At 43.0% G+C, this 14,747-nt stretch overlaps 1 long non-coding RNA gene across 1 annotated transcript; it reads left to right on the plus strand.

Annotated features, from left to right (window-relative positions):
• Positions 1–601: 601 nt before the first annotated feature.
• On the plus strand, positions 602–2,598 carry LOC118207529. The gene is made up of 4 exons (XR_004761396.1): positions 602–1,118; positions 2,026–2,073; positions 2,205–2,310; positions 2,401–2,598. It is a non-coding gene; the product is annotated as an uncharacterized LOC118207529 (long non-coding RNA).
• The last annotated feature ends 12,149 nt before the right edge of the window (positions 2,599–14,747 follow it).

The following is a 14,747-nucleotide window of genomic DNA, read 5'->3' on the forward strand; positions in this document are numbered from 1 at the left end:
TGGGGAGTTGCACAACGTACAGATAGATAGAGAACAGGGCGAGGTGACATAAATGTAGAAACGTGGCGTTTGCCGATAAGGTTTTGTACGGTAGCCAAGCGAAGAAATGTAGTTAGTGGAAATGGCAGAGTGGTGAACTGGTAACTTTTTAATAAAAGGAATACGTTTGCCGTCATGAAATGCATATGGGTGGCCGTCAGTGAGTTTTTCTAAAGCAAATATAAGCGTAAGAAAACCTTAGTGTAAAAGAGGAAATTATCTGCCTGAGTGCGAGGCGGGATTCAATCCTTCAACCGGAGGTTCACCAGGCTGTCACTTTCTTAGTGCAGCACCATGACATAGCTATGCAATGCGTCAAATATCATTAGCAAACCTGTCCGTGGTATTAAAGAACAACACAGGCCGGCCGGTAAACGCACAAGAGCTCCCGTTCAATCCACATTCCTTTGCAATATTGTAGCCGGTTAATAAGTCAACGCAATAAACATATCGTCTCGCGTTCGCTGGGAAGTATGGCAAACACCTCATAGATACACAATAAACACGGATCTAGACTATGTCTATTATGGATCTATTTCAAAAAACGACCGTACCTGAGCAAGATGGCTGGGGGGGGACTACCCCAGCTGGTTCTGAGCGAGGGGCAGGAATACACTCAAAGTGTATTCCTGCCTCTAACTCACAACCGTGGCCGATTTAGTATCTCCGATTAACCTGTATGCATGTTTTTGGGATTGGGGAAACCTAGGTGGACACGGGGAGAACATGCAAACTCCGCACAGAGCCGAGATTCGATATCACGACCTTCATACTGTGAGGCGACAGCGCTACCCACTGAGCCACCGTGCCACCGATTACAATGCTTGCTTGGTAAACTATCAAGGATCATCAACGATGACGTGCCCTTAGCCTCATAGCTCCAGGCTAGCTCCCGTAATTAGTACTGCTCGGTTCTTCCCGGTTTAGCAATGGCGACCTTCTACACCCGCTGTCAATAGAAGCTCCCAAAGATAAACATCACTCGCGTTCATAGGATTTTCACAACGACTAAAGACTCAACCGGCAAATTGGAGAAAGGCTATTCATTACATGCCATGTGTATATTTGCAACTACCAAGGTAAGAAAACAACTCTTAACTGACTCACTAGCTAATGCTAATTAACCTCAAATACTAGCCTCCGTTGTACATGGTCGCTAACATTAACTATCTGTCTAACGTTGCGTAATGCTGTGTGCTTCATCTACTGTTAATTCTCTACCTACAACATTGTAACATGCTTTCTTAACCGCCGTTATATATCAGCCTTAGCTGTCGTTCAAGTTTTTGCTTAACTACATAGTCAAAACAAAATTCCCTTCCGATATTGCTTGTGTCGACAGTGCTGCCACGGAAACGACGATAGATTTAGCCAGTCTAGCCACATCTATTCAAAATGTAAACGAGTAAGGCGTTCTTCACGGTCGGGAAAAATTTTATGACCACCTTAGTCTTGTTGTTAGCCACTCTTATGCATAACACTTACTAGGTAGCTACCTAACGTTATTTGCTACGCCAAAAGTATCATGGATGTGTAAGATGTGTTCACCTAAGTAATACAGACATAACGCTAACGAGACTTTTCATGGCATCTGTTATTTTATTTATTCGGTGTCCAATAAAGACAGACTGTCAGGGAGGTCGGCGTGAGAGCGTGACAGTCTGTGTACTTTCCAGTAATGCACGCATTCAGAAGGAGTCTGTTGCACACAGCTACAATTTCACTCAATCAACATGTCATATGCACCATTTTAAAGAAGAATCTTGCCGCCTAGGAGAACTTTGTCAATGTGGTCCAGGGTGTGGGTGTTGCAAGCTTTATATTGTATTGTAGGTGTCTGTCACAGTTATTGCTTTATAGAATGTGTTGATAATCAGAATGATTGTTAACAGCCTGATTGTTGACAGGATGCAGGAGAGATGTGACCCCTGAGATCACAATTTCCACTCTCTCTCTCTCTCTCTCTCTCTCTCTCTCTCTCTCCAGCAATCCGCCAGGCCGTCTCCAGATCTCTTGTGGCACGCTACCAGAAATGTGAGCCGCCCTCATTTTTTGTCATTCTGTATCTGTCTGTGTTTTTCATGTTCGCTTATGCCTGTGAGAGCTTCAAAGAGAAAATTTCTATTGCTCGGCCTTTAAAATACTTCAATATTTTCATGCTGAAGGTTTACACAAGAGGCATGGAATGTTGCCTGATACCTCCCTGGTTTGACGGTCAGGAGATGGGCCTCCCTGGTTGACAGTCAGGAGATGGGCTTCCCTGGTTTGACAGTTAGGAGATGGGCTTCCCTGGTTACAGAGTCAGGAGATGGGGCTCCCTGGTTACAGCTGGTTTGCTGACTTGCTGTCGTCTGTTTCCAGATGTGGTTGAAACCTCTAAGAAGGAGATCGAAGACATCCTGATCCGGTATTGCGGGACCTTGTTGGTGGCCGACTCCCGCCGCTCCCGGTCCAACGAGTTTGCTGGACCCGGAGCCCGCCCTCGCTACCAGAAGTCTTACTGCTAAAAATGCTGTCTTCACTTTTATATACAATAAAAAAGAAAATGACCTAAATCAGCTTCAGGCTCACTGTTTGTACTGGTCTTTTACTCTGCTTGCTTTTTCTTTTCCAACCAGCCTTTTACTAAAGGTAGACTTAACATTCCTGATTTACTTTTCTGTTAGTTTGCTTTTTTTTTCTCTATGATAGCACCTGACGTGTCAGATCTGGGTCGATCCTCAGAGTGCACATTACTTTGGCAGAAAAAAAATGATTTAATCGTGCTTCGCCCTGCTGTAATCGATGTTCTGTCTTTATGAACCTGCAAAGTGTTTCTCTGCTTGTTTCAGTGGTAATGTGGGGATTGATGTTGAATTAAGAATGCAGTGATTGCTTGCTACTGATGTTGCAGGCCAGTGCTTTTCAAACTCTATCCTGTCCGGTTTGGCACGTTGTTTCCAAAGCTAAAATGCAATACCGGAATTCTAACAAACTGTTCATTTTTATGTGAATATCTGGCTTTTTCGTCATGGCATCTACAGCCTTTTCTTGTCAGGATAAGTAATCCCTCAGACCAACAAATGCACAATTAAGAAAAATTAACAATCCGTTAAAATTCTCCTACTGCAATTGTGGTTACTCTGGGAGCCAGGAAGTCAAGAGACTTTGTTTCGGCTAAGATAAGATAGACTTTATTAATCCCCAGGTGGGGAAATTTGGGTGTTACAGCAGCAGATAAAAACAACATATCACACATATAGACATAAAAGGCAGTAATGAAGTCAGCTTTCGGGACAGCTGACTGACAGTTCCATAGTCCACCCACAACAGTGAGTTCCTGAGATGTGGACAGGGGTGGGTAGACCAGGTTAGATATGTTGCGCCTACGGTAGATGGCCCGTCTGGAGCGAGGCAATGCACACAAGGGAATCAGGATTAAACACATGACAAACTGACGACCAGACTGCGTACGCCTCTCAAATTCTTGCTATTAGCAAGACAATACAGGGCTATTTAGCAGTATCACGTGACTGCATACACTGTTCAACTAAAGCGCAATTATGTTCTCTAACTAGCAACAACTGAGACAAATTAACGAGCGATTATCTGAACTAACGCACAACTATGTTCTCTAACTGGCAACAGCCGAGACAAATTAAAGAGAGACTATCTGAACTAACGCACAACTATGTTCTCTAACTAACAACAGCAGGAACAAATTAAGTAAAGATACGCTTACCTGAAACGCGAAGTAGTAGCGACGACACAATCAGATGCACAGTTCAGGAAAAGTTAGGAGAAGCGAAGTTCAGAATCTGCAGCATCCATTGTTGAATATTAGAAATATTGCTGTTCTCGGTGAAATATTGCACAGCGTCAGTCAGAGACCCGTGTGCGTGCATCAGTATGTGAGTTTACTTCTATTCTAGACTAATGATTCGAATATAAGTTCGCGTTTATACGTTACGTTTATTCATTGTTGTCAGTTACTCTGATTATTATCTTAAACTGAGAGTGTTACTCGCTGATAATTGTGATCCATTGTACTGGTTAGTTTCAGAGCTTCATATTGCTTGTGTGTAATATTGGAGTTCACTGTTAATTAAATGTGTGAATGACATGTAACATTCCCTTTATGTATGTTAATAGTAATTCTGGTAATGGAGCATTATTATTATAGTACATTTTTGATTGATGTAATGCCATTGTTTTGTATGTTTATAGAACCACACACACATACCATCTCTGAGGACAAAGGAAGCAGGTTGTATTCAACTTTATTGAAGAGACGGAATTTTAATGCATTCTTACCGGGTGCCCCATGGAGACTACATTTTTACCCCAGCCATTTAATTCAGCACAAAAGAATAATTTCCACATCTTGTCCACCTCAACAATCATTGTGTGCAGTGGCTAAAAAGATATGTCGGGAAGTAATATGCTCTGGCCCGCTTCCAGCTAGTAAGAGCAACAAGGTCCTGTCAATTAGCTGAGACCCCACTTTACATCGGCTGGCTCTTGATAGGTGGGTATTGTTGTCCCCCCCCCATGACTGCATGGGCTCTCGATCCCTGTCCTAGTAGCTATGCAGCCGCAGCCACAGCCTATTCCTGGCGGGGCCCCAATTATAATTCCCAGTTCATACCGTTGTCACTTTACCCACTGATTGTTTTGTTTTAATTCCCTAATCGCCCCCATCTCTAGGTTAACCCAGACTGGTACATATCGCTCGTATCTGATCTGGGGTGGACTGGAGCAGGCCCCAAGATGTAGACCCTTCTCAGGCTTGACTCGGGTGGTTGGGCTACCTAGCGGTGTTAACAAAAACCACTTGGGTCTAGCAAGGTAAGTATCCAGCCCCCCTGGGTCCACTTGGACAGCACACAGGGTGTGGTGGTCTGGGGCCACAGACCTTAAATGGTGCCCAATTTTCTATCAGTGACTAGCACCACCCACACACCAGACCATTTTGCACTACACACGCGAATCTGACCAACCAAATTCAATTTAGACTTTTTAAATTAATAAAATTTTCATCCCCCTTAATTGTCGAGTTCGAATAGAAACTAAAAAATAATTGTTTTTAGCTTTTTGATAAGAATTTTAAAATACTTTTTCTTATAGGAAACAACAAAATTCTTAAACTTAACAGTTAATGAAAAACATTTAAGGAAATAGTACAAAAGACTAATAAATTATCTGTAATAGTGAAACCAAAAATATCTTTGCCTAAATCTAGGACCCTAACACAATTGGGCATGGGACACAAGTCGGGATTTGATCAACCCCGGCTGGCCGCCTCGGAGGAGGGTGTATAGGGTTTAAAGGCCGAAACACCTGATGAACCTGAGGTACCTTACTGATGATGTGTCCTAAATTCCTTTAAAAAAAATTTTTTTTTTTTTTTTTTTTTTTTTGATTTTGCATAAAAAACTATCTTAACATCAACAAACATTAACACAACCATAATAAGTAACTGGATCTCTTACCCTAACTCCTCGAACCCTAGCCCCAACCCTAGCTCCAACCCTAACCCTAGCCCTAGCCCTAGCCCTAGCCCTAGCCCTAGCCCTTGCTCTTGCTCTTGCTCTTGCTCTAGCCATAACCCTAACTCCAACCCTGGCCCTATCCCTTGCTCTAACCCTAACCCTAGCCATAACCCTAACCTTAACCCTAACTCCAACCCTGGCCCTAACCCTTGCTCTAACCCTAACCCTAGCCATAACCCTAACCTTAACCCTAACTCCAACCCTGGCCCTAACCCTTGCTCTAACCCTAACCCTAGCCATAACCCTAACCTTAACCCTAACTCCAACCCTGGCCCTAACCCTTACCTTTACCCTAACCCTAACCTTATACATAATATAACAAATCAATTATTTAAGCTTAAAAAACCGTTTGAATAGTCAAAATAAACCCCCTGCCCGCTCGCCCTCCAATTCCATAGATTGTAGTATGGAGATTGAACATGTGAGTACAATGCCCAGTCAGGCATTGAGAATGACCAGCGCAATCTTGCGGTAATCATTCGCTGTTTACTCAGCTCATGCTCATCCTCCCGTTTAATGATTAATTAAACCATAGAATTTAACAGTTTTTTATAAACAATAAACTTACAAATAATATAATAAACCAATAATTTAATGCTAATAAAATCGTTTTTAATAATTAACAGAGAACAAACCCCCTACCCGCTCGCCCTCCAACTCCATAGACTGTAGTATGGAAGTTGAACATGTGAGTACAATGCCCAGTCAGGCATTAAGAATGACCAGCGCAATCTCGCGGTGATCATTCGCTGTTTACTCTGTCCATGTTCATCCTCCCGTTAAATGGATAATTAAACCATGATATTTAACGAAGTATTTATCAGTAATTTAGCAAATTAATATAAACGGTTTAGAAAATCTATTTCATAAAGTTAATGAAAAAACATTTTCACCCGCTCGCCCTCCAACTACTTAGGCTGTAGCATGGAGGTTGAACGGGTGAGTATGATGCCCAGACAGGCATCTAGCGTGACCAGCGCAATCTCGCTGCTCATTCTCTTTACTCTCCCTATGTTCATCCTCCCGTTAAATGGTTAATCAAACCATAATATTTATGGTAGCATAGAGGTTGACTGGTGGAGTGCAGTGTCCAGTCGGGTGTCTTATCGTCCGGTCTGCCGTTCGTCCTTTCGTCCGGTCTGCCGTTCGTCCTTTCGTCCGTCAGTTCGTGTCTTTGAGTCGGTTTGTCTGGTCGCATGTTCGGCCATTCACCCGTCCAATTGCCCGCCTGTTCGGTCGATCGGTTGTCTGTGCTTTTGGCCGTTCGCCTACTTCCATTCGATTGCTCGGCTGTTCGATTGTCTGTTCGTTCGTTCGTCGGTCCGAGCTTTTGAGAGCGTTCGTCTGGTTGCCAGATTGACCATGCGTTCGTGCAATCGCCCGGCCGCTCGTTCGTTCGATCAGTCTTTCGCCGGCTTGTGCGTTCGTTGGGGGAACTATTTGGACATCTGGAACGTGGCCGACGCAATCTCGCGACTCATGATTCCTATTGTGCTCACCATAATCACCCTCTCGTTAAAACATAAAATCGTGTACATGGTAGCATGGATGTGGACTGGTCGAGTATATTGTCCAGGGACAACGGAAAGTAGCAGCGCAATCTCGCTGTGAAAGACTCCTTTTGCTCACCAGAACATACTCCCGTTAAATTAGCAAACCTTCATCCCGGATTATAGCCACGATTGAGAGTTGTGCTCGACAGGCGTAGGCCCGTGCATGCCCTTGGTCTCCCCCGACCAACCACGCAGTCTATGTACTGTGATGGGGGGAGCCATTGTAATATTCTACGCCCTAACCCTAACCCCTAACCCGACCAACAACGCAGTCTATGTACTGTGATGGGGGGAGCCATTGTAATATTCTACACCCTAACCCAGCCACAGCCATCGGATGTAGCACACTCTCTATAATCACAAGGGCTCGAGGATGATATCCCATAAATTATCTATTAAACCAATAATTAAAATAACCTATTTAAACCGACATTTTTAAACCAATAATCAAACGTTTATCTTTAAAGAACATTGGACAAAAATCACACCAATAACTGGTCACCTTCTAGTGATATAAACAAATAGTAGTATGTCGGGCACTAATCATCCAGAGGATAACCACTGGAAGGAAGAGGTAAGTTTTCTGTCAAGTTAAATATAAAGAATATTTTCTGATGGAAATACTCACCCTCACTCATCTTCCTTAGGATTCAAACTGGAAATATAAGAAAAGAATGAATTGATAACATTCCTATATCTTTATACTTACAGATAAAAGGAACAACAAACTGCAAAAATGACGGAAGAAGGAAATCAGGAGTTCAAAAAACGAATCCGTGTTATGCATCAATTCATAAAGGCACACCACCATCTGTCAAAGTTACAGAATTCAGACAACAGAGAACCCGAACATCTAAGAAGAACAACAGAAAAACTAGAAAAGTGTCAAAGCAGCAATTCCAACTGCAACCACAGAACTCATACCATTTGGTAATGCTAGAAAATGGCTTGACAACAGCCTAAACATTCTAGAAAACCACTGGACGGAATCTATCCAAAACCTAGGCACAATCATCAAAATTACAGCCACAAACACTTGGAAACCAGCCTGGCAGGTGGCAATCAGATGGGCCAGAAGGAACCTTAAACGACTTCAAGAAACTACTATACAAGAGACTACGGAAATAGTCACAAAACTAATAGGAGAACTTCCAGGGAACATGGAGCAAGACCAAAAAATCTTGAGGAACACACCCAAACCAAAAGAATACACTGCCGAGATATCATCATTACATTACATTACATTATAGGTTCTTAGCAGACGCTCTTATCCAGAGCGACTTACAACAAGTGCATTACAAAACTCAGAGACAAGCGCTTTACAACATTCCTGCAAGAGAGCTACAATAGGTATAACTTTGCAAAAAAGTGTGAATTGTACACCCTATTTATTTTATTTTATTTTTTTTTTTTTTTTTTTTTTTTTAGAAAAAAAAATGTTAGAGGGTAGTGGGGGGTGATGAGGTGAGATGTAGCTTGAAGAGGTGAGTCTTCAGTCTACGTTTGAAGACGGCCAGGGTCTCTGCTGTTCTGACTTGCACAGGAAGGTCATTCCACCACCGTGGGGCTAGAACAGACAGGAGGCGTGACCGGGTGCTGGTGCGAGCCGGGGCAGGGACCAGGCGACATGTGGCAGCAGAACGGAGAGGTCTAGCTGGGGTGTAGGGTCTGATGAGTTGACGTAGATAGGGAGGGGCTGACCCCCTGGCTGCTTTGAAGGCAAGCACTAATGTTTTAAATTTGATGCGAGCCATCACGGGGAGCCAGTGGAGGGTGGTGAGCAGGGGGGTAACGTGGGAATGTCTGGGGAGGTTGAAGACCAGACGCGCTGCTGCGTTCTGGATGAGTTGCAGGGGTCTGATAGATGATGCTGGGAGGCCAGCAAGCAGGGAGTTACAGTAGTCCAGGCGGGACAGGACCACTGCCTGGACGAGGAGTTGGGTCGAGTAAGTTGTGAGGAAGGGGCGGATCCTCCGGATGTTATACAGGAAGAACCTGCATGAACGTGTCACTGCTGAAATGTGCTCGGTGAGGGACAGTCTGTTGTCCATCACCACGCCAAGGTTTCTAGTTGAGGGTGATGGTGTGAGGATGGTATTACCTAGGGAGATAGAGAGATCAGAGAGAGGGGAGTTAAGAGCCGGAATATAAATGAGCTCTGTCTTACCTGGATTGAGCTTGAGATGGTGGCGGACCATCCAGCTCTGAATATCACTCAGGCAGGCAGTGATGCGGGCTGAGACCTGTGTGTCAGAGGGTGGGAAGGAGAGAAACAGTTGTGTGTCATCAGCATAGCAATGGTAAGACATACCATGAGCTGTGATGACCGGGCCAAGGGACTGGGTGTAGAGAGAGAAGAGGAGAGGACCAAGGACCGAGCCCTGTGGGACTCCGGTGATGAGGGGGTGTGGCGCAGATACTTTACCAGCCCAGGCTACCTGGAAGGAGCGATCTGAGAGGTAAGACTCAATCCAATTGAGGACTGTGCCACAGATCCCCATTGCAGATAGGGAGGACAGGAGGGTGGGGTGGTCGACTGTGTCGAAGGCTGCCGATAGGTCCAGAAGTAATAAGACGGAGGAGAGGGAGGCTGCTCGGGCTGCGTGGAGAGCTTCGTTGACAGAGAGGAGTGCGGTCTCTGTCGAGTGGCCTGGTCTGAATCCAGACTGATGGGGATCGAGGAGCTCATTCTGTGAAAGAAACACAGAGAGTTGATTTGATGCAGCACGTTCAATGGTTTTTGACAGAAATGGAAGGAGAGATACCGGTCTGTAGTTCCCAATGATGGAGGGGTCTAGTGTGGTCTTTTTCAGGAGGGGGGGAGATGAGGGCCTTCTTGAAGGTTGACGGGAAGCAGCCGGATGTCAGGGAGGAGTTAACCAGGGAGGTGATGAATGGGAGAATCTCGGGTGAGATTGCCTGGAGGAGTGGTGAGGGAATGGGGTCAAGGGCACAGGTTGTGGGGCGATGGGAAAGTAGGAGTTGTGAAACCTCAGAATCGGTGAGGGGAGAGAAGTCGGAGAAACAAGGGGAAATGGTGAGGGAGGGGGAGAGTACAGGTTGAGGGGTGGGGAGTTGGGAGCCAGTGACCGTAAGGTAAGGACCGTAATGGCTCATCAAAGAATGAACCCCCACAAACATCCAGGTCCAACTCTCCAGTCCCATACAAATGTAGAAAAAACCACAAAGAACAAACCTTGACAGAAAAAACTGGAAAAATGGTGGAAACAAACACTAACCCAAAACCACCACACACAAACATGCCCTCAACAGCCACCAGCCCAAGAAATTCCACAAAGGAACCCACGGGGCAGACACCAACACAACCAGAAACAGAAAACACCACAAACCAATCCCTAGGGAACAATCACCCTAAGGGATCCAGCAAGACTCCAACTACAGAAGAAACATTATGCCTTAGCAGACATGAACATAGGGGGGACAAATACCGCAATTGGTATCTAAAACCCAAAAAACCAATTATGATTCTCGGAGACTCTGACCTCTGTAAAATACCCAAAATCTGGGATCACAGAGTACAAATGGACAGCTACCTGGGAGCACAGATAGCTCATGCCTACCACCTTCTCAAATATAAAACAGCAACCAAAGCAGAAACACTGAAAGTAATCCTTTCCTTTGGCATAAACAATCGCTCACAACACAATCCAGGACTAAAAAAACAACTAAACCTAATGCTTGAGGCAGCGGAATCTACCTTTCCCAATGCAACAGTACACATCCCGATAATAAATTTTAACCACAAACTACCCTTAGACATCCACAACAACATTAAAACACTTATTGAAACAATCAAACAAACAGGAAAACACATCCCCAGACTACCGGATCCAGAATTCCATACCACAGATGATGGAATCCATTGGACACCACAAACAGGAAGGGCAATGCTAACACATTAGCTTAACAATTTAAACTAAAAGACTAAAGAACCCCAAGTCTTCAAAGATATGGCACACATCAGTTGTCAACCTTTCAAATAACTTCACCCTTTCCGCAACACAAATGGACATCCTACAGAAAGGTCTTTCGTTTCTCCCTACATGGCAAATAAATCACAATTGTTATATTACATTACATTACATTACAGGCATTTAGCAGACGCTCTTATCCAGAGCGACTTACACAACTTTTACATAGCATTTTACATTGTATCCATTTATACAGCTGGATATATACTGAAGCAATTTCGGTTAAGTACCTTGCTCAAGGGTACAACGGCAGTGTCCTACCCGGGAATCGAACCTGCGACCTTTCGGTTACAAGTCTAGTTCCCTACCCACTGTGCTACACTCCGTCCTTGTTATGATCGGCCCCTGGCCAGTCGCAACATAAACAAGATCACACAAAATAGTCACAATTCAAAAATATTTTTAATTAAAGAATGCTACAAAAGAAAATAAATGCGCAGTGTAGCCAGACTGCAGGTTGTCCTCTGAATGGAGAGAGAGAGAGAGAGCATCAGCCAGAGGGCCCCTTAAGTAGGACCCCTTCCAGGTGACACCAATTTCCTATTAGGAGGACAATCAAAACAAATGTTACAACACCACAAGCAGCCACTAGGGCACAAGGGCAGGGAACCATAACACAATAAAAAAACTGAATTATTATCAGATATCACAAAGTACCACCGGAAACTAAAATTAGCGGCATATTTTACCCCATCACCAAAAGAAGAAACAACAATAACACCTTTTATGCCTCCCTCAATTTGGGAACCATTACCCCAACAAATACCCAAAATCATACAAACCTTAATTGAAACAGACAAAAAAACAATAGAAAATATATCCATTTCACTCCACCCAGAAAAAACAAATTTTATAGAATCAGAAACAACTGCCTTAAAATCCCTAATAACAATACAAGTATAATCATAAAACCAGCGGACAAAGGGAGTGCCACAGTAATAATGGATCGAACAGCCTATGTAGCAAAGGCACTTAGACAACTAAATGACCCTGAGTTCTATCAAAAATTGGATCAACCAATATACATGAATTCTATCCCCCTCATACATAAAAAAATAGCCGAACTAGCACATAAGAGATTCATAAATCAAAAACAGGCCCAATATCTTAAGGGGGAAGACACACCACGCTCCAGACGTTTCTACCTCTTACCAAAAATCCATAAACCTCCAGAAACCTGGCCAACACCCCAAACACCACCGGGTATCTGACCAATAATATCTGACTGTAATAGCGAAAGCTATAGAATCGCAGAGTTTTTGGATCTCTGGCTAAACCCGTTATCCACAAAACATGCTAGTTATTTAAAAGACACATATGATTTTATAAATAAGATCAAAAATATCACAATACAACCCTCAACCTTGTTATTTACTATTGATATAAACAATCTTTACACCAATATAGAAACTGACAAGGGACTACTAACAATTAAAAAATCTTTCAACAAATACCAGAATGAAAACAGACCAGACAATACACTACTGGAACTACTAAAATTAAGTCTTTCTAAAAACGACTTTGAATTTAATGGTCAATTTTATTTACAAACAAAAGGTACAGCAATGGGCAAAATATTTGCACCGGCTTATGCAAACATTTACATGGCAGACTGGGAAGAAACTCTGTTCCCTAAATGCGACGTCACACCTACACATTATTACAGATATTTGGACGATATTTGGGGCACATGGCCACACACGGAATTACAATTTAAACAATTCATAGAGGTCATGAATACCCACCACAACTCAATCAAGGTCAAATACACATTACACAACACAGAAGTCAACTTCCTGGATACAACTACGTACGTAAGGGTCCAAATTTTAATAGAACTAAAAAACTAGATGTCAAAGTATTTTTTAAACCAACGGACACACATGCACTTCTACATAAAGGGAGCTTTCACCCAAAACACACTTTCAAAGGGATTGTAAAATCACAATTAATCCGATTCAAAAGGATTTGCACAAGAAATACGAACTGCCAAGCTGCTATCCAGTCGCTTTTCCAAGCACTACAGAAAAGAGGTTACACAAAATCCTTTCTAAAATCAATAAAACAAGATTGGCAACAAAATACTACAGACACAATCAGAACAAAAAAATAATATTCCGCTAAACACAACATTTTACAAATACACTTCCAGAGCACACAGAATACTAAAAAATAATCTGGAACAGATCTTAAACAAAACCAAACTAAAAGAAAGTTTAAAAATAATCTCAGCATATAGAAGGAACAAAAACCTGAAGGACCTACTGGTACGCAGCAAATTGGCCCCCCCAAACAAAAAACCAACATAAAAAACTACAAGACTAAAGAATACTACAAAAGAACACAAAATATCCCCTTAAACTGGAAAGACTGCGTTTAATTACATGCATCAAATGCAAAACAATATGTGGGGGAAACAGTAAACACAATCAAAACCCGTCTCAATGCACACAGATATAATATCAGACACCAAAACAAATCTAACACACATCTCGTTAAACACTTCATGAGACATGGGATAAAATCAATCTTAGTCAGAAGCCTAGCTCATAACCCCAACTAGACCAAAAGAGAAAGACAGATAAAAGAGAGACAATGGATCAAAAGATTAAAATCCAGGTTCCCGGATGGACTCAATGAAAACTAAAACATGGGAAACATGCAAAAGAACGTTTGACCCAAGTTAAACAATTTAAAGGCAATGCTACCAAATACTAACAGAGTGTATGTAAACTTCTGACCCAATGGGAATGTGATGAAGGAAATGAAAGCTGAAATAAATCATTCTCTCTACTATTATTCTTAAATTTCACATTCTTAAAATAAAGTTGTGATCCTAACTGACCTAAGACAGTGAATGTTTACTAGGATTAAATGTCAGGAATTGTGAAAAACTGAGTTTAAATGGATTTGGGTAAGGTGTATGTAAACTTTTGACTTCAACTGTGTGTGTGTCTATATATATATATATATATATATATATATGGGTGCAAAAATATGGGCACCCCTGGTTTAAATGTCTGTTACAATTAATCTCCAAGTGATCAAAAGCAAACCTGAACTCTAAATGGTACAACATTAAGCATGAGACCATTCTGAACTATTTATTCTGAAGAAACTCAATGCCTTCTAAAGTATCCGACTGTGGTGGCTGTTCTGTCTGGTTTTAACAACATGGGTTCCTCTAAACAGTTGTCCAAGGATGTCAGAATCAAGATGGTTTACTCCCACCAACGTGTGCATGTGTGTGTGTGTGTTTGTGCACGCTCGTGTTTGTGTGTGCGCGGTCATGTGTCTGTGTGCTCATGTGCACGCTCACGATTGTGTGTGTGTGTTTGTATGTGTATGCTTGTGTACGGTTGTGTGTGTATGCACTCGTGTGTGTGTGTGCGCTCGTGTGTGTGTGGACGGGTTAACAGCTTGACTGTCCCTGAGGGGTGCTGTGCTAATCCTGCCATTTTCTCTCTGTTCTGATGAGCCGTGTTTAGGGCTTGGCGCATGCTCATTAAACCACGCCCCCCAACCCCCCCCTCACACACACACTGCAGCGTGACAGAGAAAGGAGCAGAGAGGGGGAGGGGAGAGGGAGAGAGAGAGAGACAGGGACAGAGAGAGAGGGAGAGAGAGAGAGG

Source organism: Anguilla anguilla, chromosome 11, assembly GCF_013347855.1.
Source record: "Anguilla anguilla isolate fAngAng1 chromosome 11, fAngAng1.pri, whole genome shotgun sequence".
NCBI classification, from domain to species: Eukaryota; Metazoa; Chordata; class Actinopteri; order Anguilliformes; family Anguillidae; genus Anguilla; species Anguilla anguilla.